The sequence below is a fragment of the Zootoca vivipara genome, chromosome 2 (genome assembly GCF_965207765.1).
Source record: "Zootoca vivipara chromosome 2, rZooViv2.hap1.1, whole genome shotgun sequence".
Lineage (NCBI taxonomy): Eukaryota > Metazoa > Chordata > Lepidosauria > Squamata > Lacertidae > Zootoca > Zootoca vivipara.
Window position 1 is genome coordinate 34747048 of NC_142584.1, and position 6000 is coordinate 34753047.

A 6000-nucleotide genomic window follows, 5' to 3' on the forward strand; every position below is an offset into this window, starting at 1 on the left:
CAGATAAAAGACATGCCTTTCAGGCCATTGCTACACTTTCTAGATTGTCCCTCAGCTGTCAATTTCTATTAAAGTCACTCTTTTGATCATTCCATCTTCACATTTCTGCTTGCCAGTGATGCACCCCAGGCACTGTTATGGAGCCTTCTCCTGGCCCTTCAAAGAGGATTTGAAGGAGGCAAGGGGTAATGGAGGAGGTGGAGAGTTAGGAAAGCCCTGTTACGCCAGCTGTAACCCTTGCACAGGCTTCCGCTAGCATGATGGGTTACTTGCATGTGGGCATACTTTATTTTTTACCCTGCTCTAAGCCTCCTCCCATCTTAGCCTGTGTTCACACACTGCATTTCCAGTGCTGGGTTTTTAATCCTTGTTCAAACAGCCAAAATGCAGGTGTATCCTGTAGTTTATTGTGAAAATACTACTATTGAAAGTGTTGTTTCTCAAACCAGCTTCACTGATTCCTGATTCCTCTCTAGCCAAGAGGTGAACATTTTTGAATAGCGCAAAGACATCCACCCCCTGTCAAGGCCGCCTGGTGTATATGTGAACAGAAATGAATTGAAGCCACACTGTTGTGAACAGTTGTGCAGAAAGAGGTGTGAAACACACTGAAGGAAAAACAACTTCCTGTCACCTTTGTTTTCTGATTTTTGTGTTTTTTCCTCCTGTCTCAGGAAATCTGACTAGAGGTAAAATAATAATAATAATAATAATAATAATAATAATAATAATAATAATAATAATTGGCTAGGTTTCCCCAGTCACTCTGGGCGGCTCCCAACAGAATTAATGATAATAACAATTAAAAAGCGATAAAACATCAGACATTAAAAACTTTCCTAAACAGGGCTGCTTTCAGATGTCATATAGTTGTTTATTTCCTTGACATCTGATGGGAGGGCGTTCCACAGGGCAGGTGCCACTACCGAGAAGGCCCTCTGCCTACTTCCTGTAACCTTACTTCTTGCAGTGAGGGAACCGCCAGAAGGCCCTCAGTGCAGGACCTAGTCAGTGTCCAGGCTGAAGAATGTGGGTGGAGACACTCTTTCAGGTGAACTGGGCCAAGGCATAGCAGTCCAATATCTCTGCAGGTTTGGGCAGGAAAATGCAGTTGGGACACACTGGAAGAAGTAGCATAATGTCCAAGGGCTGCTGGAATACAGGTTAGGGATGCCCATCCTTTCTCTATTGCTTGCAATGCTCCTTCAAGAACACAAGTTCTTTACCCTTTGCTTTTTTTTGCCTCTGTTAATCAATGATTGATATATATTGTTATAGATATTGTTAATCAGTGATGTATATTGTTGCATACCATCCGAGTTTCCCTCCACAGCTTCCACTTGTGCAAATAGGACAATCTCAAGATTTTGCCACAGATCTGCAGACGTTTTGCAGGGCCATTGACTGACAATCAATTTTGACAGGCGACACTACTTGCAGTAGGCAATAGGTATGTAAAAGCCATAGCGGTAGGCAATAGGTATGTGAAAGTTTGTTTGCTTTCTACATTTCCAATGAACAGGAGTGACAACCTCCTTTTGAATTGCCACAGGCAGGACTTGCAGCCAAAACGTCAGGATTAGTTTCCTTTATTAGTGTATCTGGTCCCACTGCAAAAGTCAATGAATTACCTCACCTGTGCTTATCCAAACATTCCATGCCCATGATTCATGTGTGAAGCCTGACTCCTAGATGTTCACAGTCTGCACTTACCGTATGAAAAGCTTAACTTACGGTAACTTAACTTTTAATTTATATACAAGTTATGAGCCACCTCCTTAAAAAACCCTGTAAAATTGTAAAAAAAATAAAAATCAAGTGTAAACAGTTTTAGAAGAAACCATTTTCAAGTCAATCATGACCCCAAATTTATTTAGTCTTGAAAGCCACATTTGTTGAATAAAAAAGGAAAAGGGACCACTGACCATTGGGTCGAGTTGCAGACGAATCTGGGGTTGCTGTGCTCATCTCGCTTTACTGGCTGAGGGAGCCGGCGTACAGCTTCTGGGTCATGTGGCTAGCATGACTAAGCCGCTTCGGTCGAACCAGAGCAGTGCATGGAAATGCTGTTTACCTTCCCGCTGGAGCTGTACCTATTTATCTACTTGCACTGCGTGCTTTCGAACTGCTAGGTTGGCAGGAGCAGGGACCGAACAATGGGAGCTCACCCCATTGCAGGGATTCGAACCGCCGACCTTCTGATCGGCAAGCCCTAGGTTCTGTGGTTTAACCCACAGCACCACCCGCATCCCTTTCATTTGTTGAATAAAAGCCACCAAATACATTTAATCTTCTCTCTTGGTGTTTCCCAGCCTGGTCATGGGCCACAGGTAGATCATGAAACCTGCGCAAGTGGGTTATGGTCTGTATAAGCAAATGGAAAATAATGATGCATTGCTTTTAATTTATAGTTATGTCCAAACTGAACTACAGCCTGTTAGCAGCAGCCCCTACCCCTGCCCATGTGGCAGTTGTTGGAGCCTACGATGCAAACTTTATTGCCACCCGTCAGGGCTGCATATTAGCAGCAGCTCTTCTTGAAAGGAAATTCAGGATAGCAGCATTCCCACCTTGGAAGACAGCCAGAAAAATGCAACTGTAAAAGAGAGGCAGAAAAATGGAAATGTGATGACAATCGCTTACCCAAAATATCCACTAGATGACCCCATTGCTGCACAGAATTGGAAGTACATTTTACACTACAGATGAAGGTTTGAACCATTCACAAATAGCACACCTGAATCTGTATACTACTAAATAATTCGTAGTAAACACTGTTTGGCTGCATTTAGCTGGTGCTATTAGGAATTATCACAGGGAAACAGTGACATCTGTTCAGCAATAGTATTAGTGTAAGCACCCAGCAATATTGGTGACCACCCTAGGGACCTGAGTTACTGGTACCTCGATGAGTATCAACCACAAAGATTCAGTGACCTGGACACTAAGAAAACCCTCTTCTGAGAGAACATTGGAAAAACATTAAAATAATGAGTTAAATTATCAGGATAAAATTTTAAGGGGGTGCAGGTGGCGCTGTGGGTTAAACCACAAGTAAAATAAAAAGTATTTGCTCATAAATTACTACAATCACAAGTGAGCAGTGAGGGACCCAAATCTGCTGGCAGTGCCAGATTATTCTGGGTGGTAAAAACAAAAAGGGACTGCACAGAGTTTCAGAAAGATCTCTCCAAAATCGGTGAATAGGCAATAAAATGGCAAATGTGGCTCACTATAGCTGTGTGCACCCTATACCTTTAAAATACATTTGAAGCACACACTTTCTCTCAAAGGATTCTGGGCAATGTAGTTTGTGAAGCATTGATGGGAATTGCAACTAAGTGAGGCGTAAAATCCACATGCATTCACAAGTGAGTGAACTGTTTACCACTGTGCATCCTTTTCTTCTCCATGTCCTTTGCAGTAGAAAGCACCACCCCTTTAGAAATAAGGATTGTTGTGGGGAATCATTGTCAACCCTGGCCTTAAATCCAGGTCATATCTCATTGTAAAAGCAATAACCCTGTGCAAAAGGCTGGCAGGAAATGAAGCACCAAGTGAGTTGCATCCTGTCTCTCATTGGAGCGATTCGAATAGTGAAAATGATGAGCATGTTTTGGTGTGTTTTGCTTGTTTATTAGTATGTGCATCTTTGACTCTCGGATGGGGAGCTGGCCAGAAATATATTTTAGAGTATCTCCTCCCCCCCACCCCCCAGCTCTTGCTCTTCTCTCTTTAAAACAGCAGCGGTGAACTCAGCTTGCTAAAGCTTATTGGTGAGCAGAACACTTGAGTGCATTGGCTTGGGTGAGGGGTGGACAGCACAGTCCTTTAATGCAGGGGTCAGCAACCTAAGGCCCATGGACCACAAACAGCCCATAGGGGTCATTTAACCAGCCCATGGACCCCCGCCGCCTGCTCAGTTGGCTCCCATGCATGGGAGCAGAGCGGGGACCGCCTTCCACGACGCTGGCCAGCTTCCCATTGGCTGCAGGAAGCTCCTGCAGCCAATGGGAAGCTGCGCACTCCTCCTCTGCGCTGGAAGAAGCTCCAGAAATAGCGTTTGCACATGCATTTGTTTGCACACGTGCACTCCGGCCCACTGCAGCGTCTGTGGGACCTTGAACTGGCCCAAGCCACAAAAACTTTGCCGACCCCTGCTTAATGCAATGTTTCAAGTCAGTGTGTTCCAAGCATGGGAGCAACAGGCCTGGTCCAAAACTACAAGTGCCCAGTAGTGGGAGCACAGGAAGCTGCCTTCTATGGAGTCAGAGCATTGAGCTCTGTATTATCTACACCGACCAGAAGCATCTCTCCAGGGTCTCAAGCAGAGGTCTCTCCTAGCCCAACCTGGAAATGCTGAGGGTTGAACCTGCATGCCAAACACATGCTCTATACAGCATTTATGGCCTGTCCCTTACAACAGGGTAGATTTAAATCGAATACATTAAGTGTTTGCTGCATAGTACTTGGGGAAAACTGTCTAGACAGGAATGATGAAAGGCATCTCAGACCATTGTCTGTTGTGAAGCTTAGATAAAAGTTTGGTTCTTTTATTCTCGCCAGATCAATGCAGGATGCAAAGTGTCCCTTCACTGTTTGCAAATTATACAGTACTATTCTACTTTAAAAGGAAATAGTTTTGGGGCTTTCTAAGAAAAAAATATGTACAGAGGTGGCCTTAACAGGCACTAGTTTAAGTATGACATTAAGAAATAACTTTAAGAAGTGTCTGAGCATTTTCAGAGTGCATTTCCCTTATTACTGAATAACCGCAGTCATATTCCACACATCTGGGAGTAGGGGACAAGGATGTTTGAGTTAGAATATATGACACCTGGCCAGACCTGAACTCCAACACTTATTTTTAGAAGATGGTCCCCACTAATCTCTATTTTTTTATTTTTTCTTCCCTCCCTCCTTTTTGCATACATATGAGCTTTATGCAAGAAAAAGTAGAATGTTCACTGAAACAATAATAATTGCCTGCTTGGAGCCATTAAAAAAAACAATTAAGGCTTCCTTGAATCCAAAAGTAATTAAGCAGATAAAGCTCATTTTAATGGGCTCTGCCCTCATTAAAACAAAAACAAAATGTACCTGTTTAGCCAACTATGACCGCGTCTCTGATTGTAGGAAACAGAACCATCAGTGCACACATTGCTTGGTCCTTAAAATGTCAAAGCAGACTTAGCCATTCAGTGATTTCCATGTATTGGATGTGTATGCAGAATGAGTTGCCTCTAAAGACAGGATGGACACTGGGAGTCCATGGGAAGGGAGTTAGCCTTCACATGAAAATTTTCCTCTTGCAAATTTCTCTGCCCAGATTAATAGCATTATACTCATTTGTGAAAGTCAGGGCTACCCAACCCAGCAGGCAGTATACCAGGGATAGGCAACCTAAGGCCCATGGGCCGGATGCGGCCCAATTGCCTTCTCAATCCGGCCCACGGACGGTCTGGGAATCAGCGTGTTTTTACATGAGTAGAATGTGTCCTTTTCTTTAAAATGTATCTCTGGGTTATTTGTGGGGTCTGCCTGGTGTTTTTACATGAGTAGAATGTGTGCTTTTATTTAAAATGCATCTCTGGGTTATTTGTGGGGCATAGGAATTCATTCATCCCACTCCCCCCAAAAAATATAGTCCAGCCCACCCCATGGTCTGAGGAACAGTGGACTGGCCCACGGCTGAAAAAGGTTGTTGACCCCTGCAGTATACATACAGTTGCCTGGAGCTACAGAATCACAGGGACTGCAGCTAATCATGAAATAATTAAGAGGAATACAATCAGCACCCCAGATTCTTGGGATGACATGGTCAAATGTATTGTGCACCCTCTCTCCCTCTCTTATACACACACCTGCCCACACACCCAAGACACAAGACTAGCCGTTATTAGCTTTCATTTCGTGGGCAAAACAGGTTTGTTTTAGCAGCAAATATAACTTGCTTATCATGGGAGGCTTAAGAAGAACATCAGCCAGCAATTCCAGCCA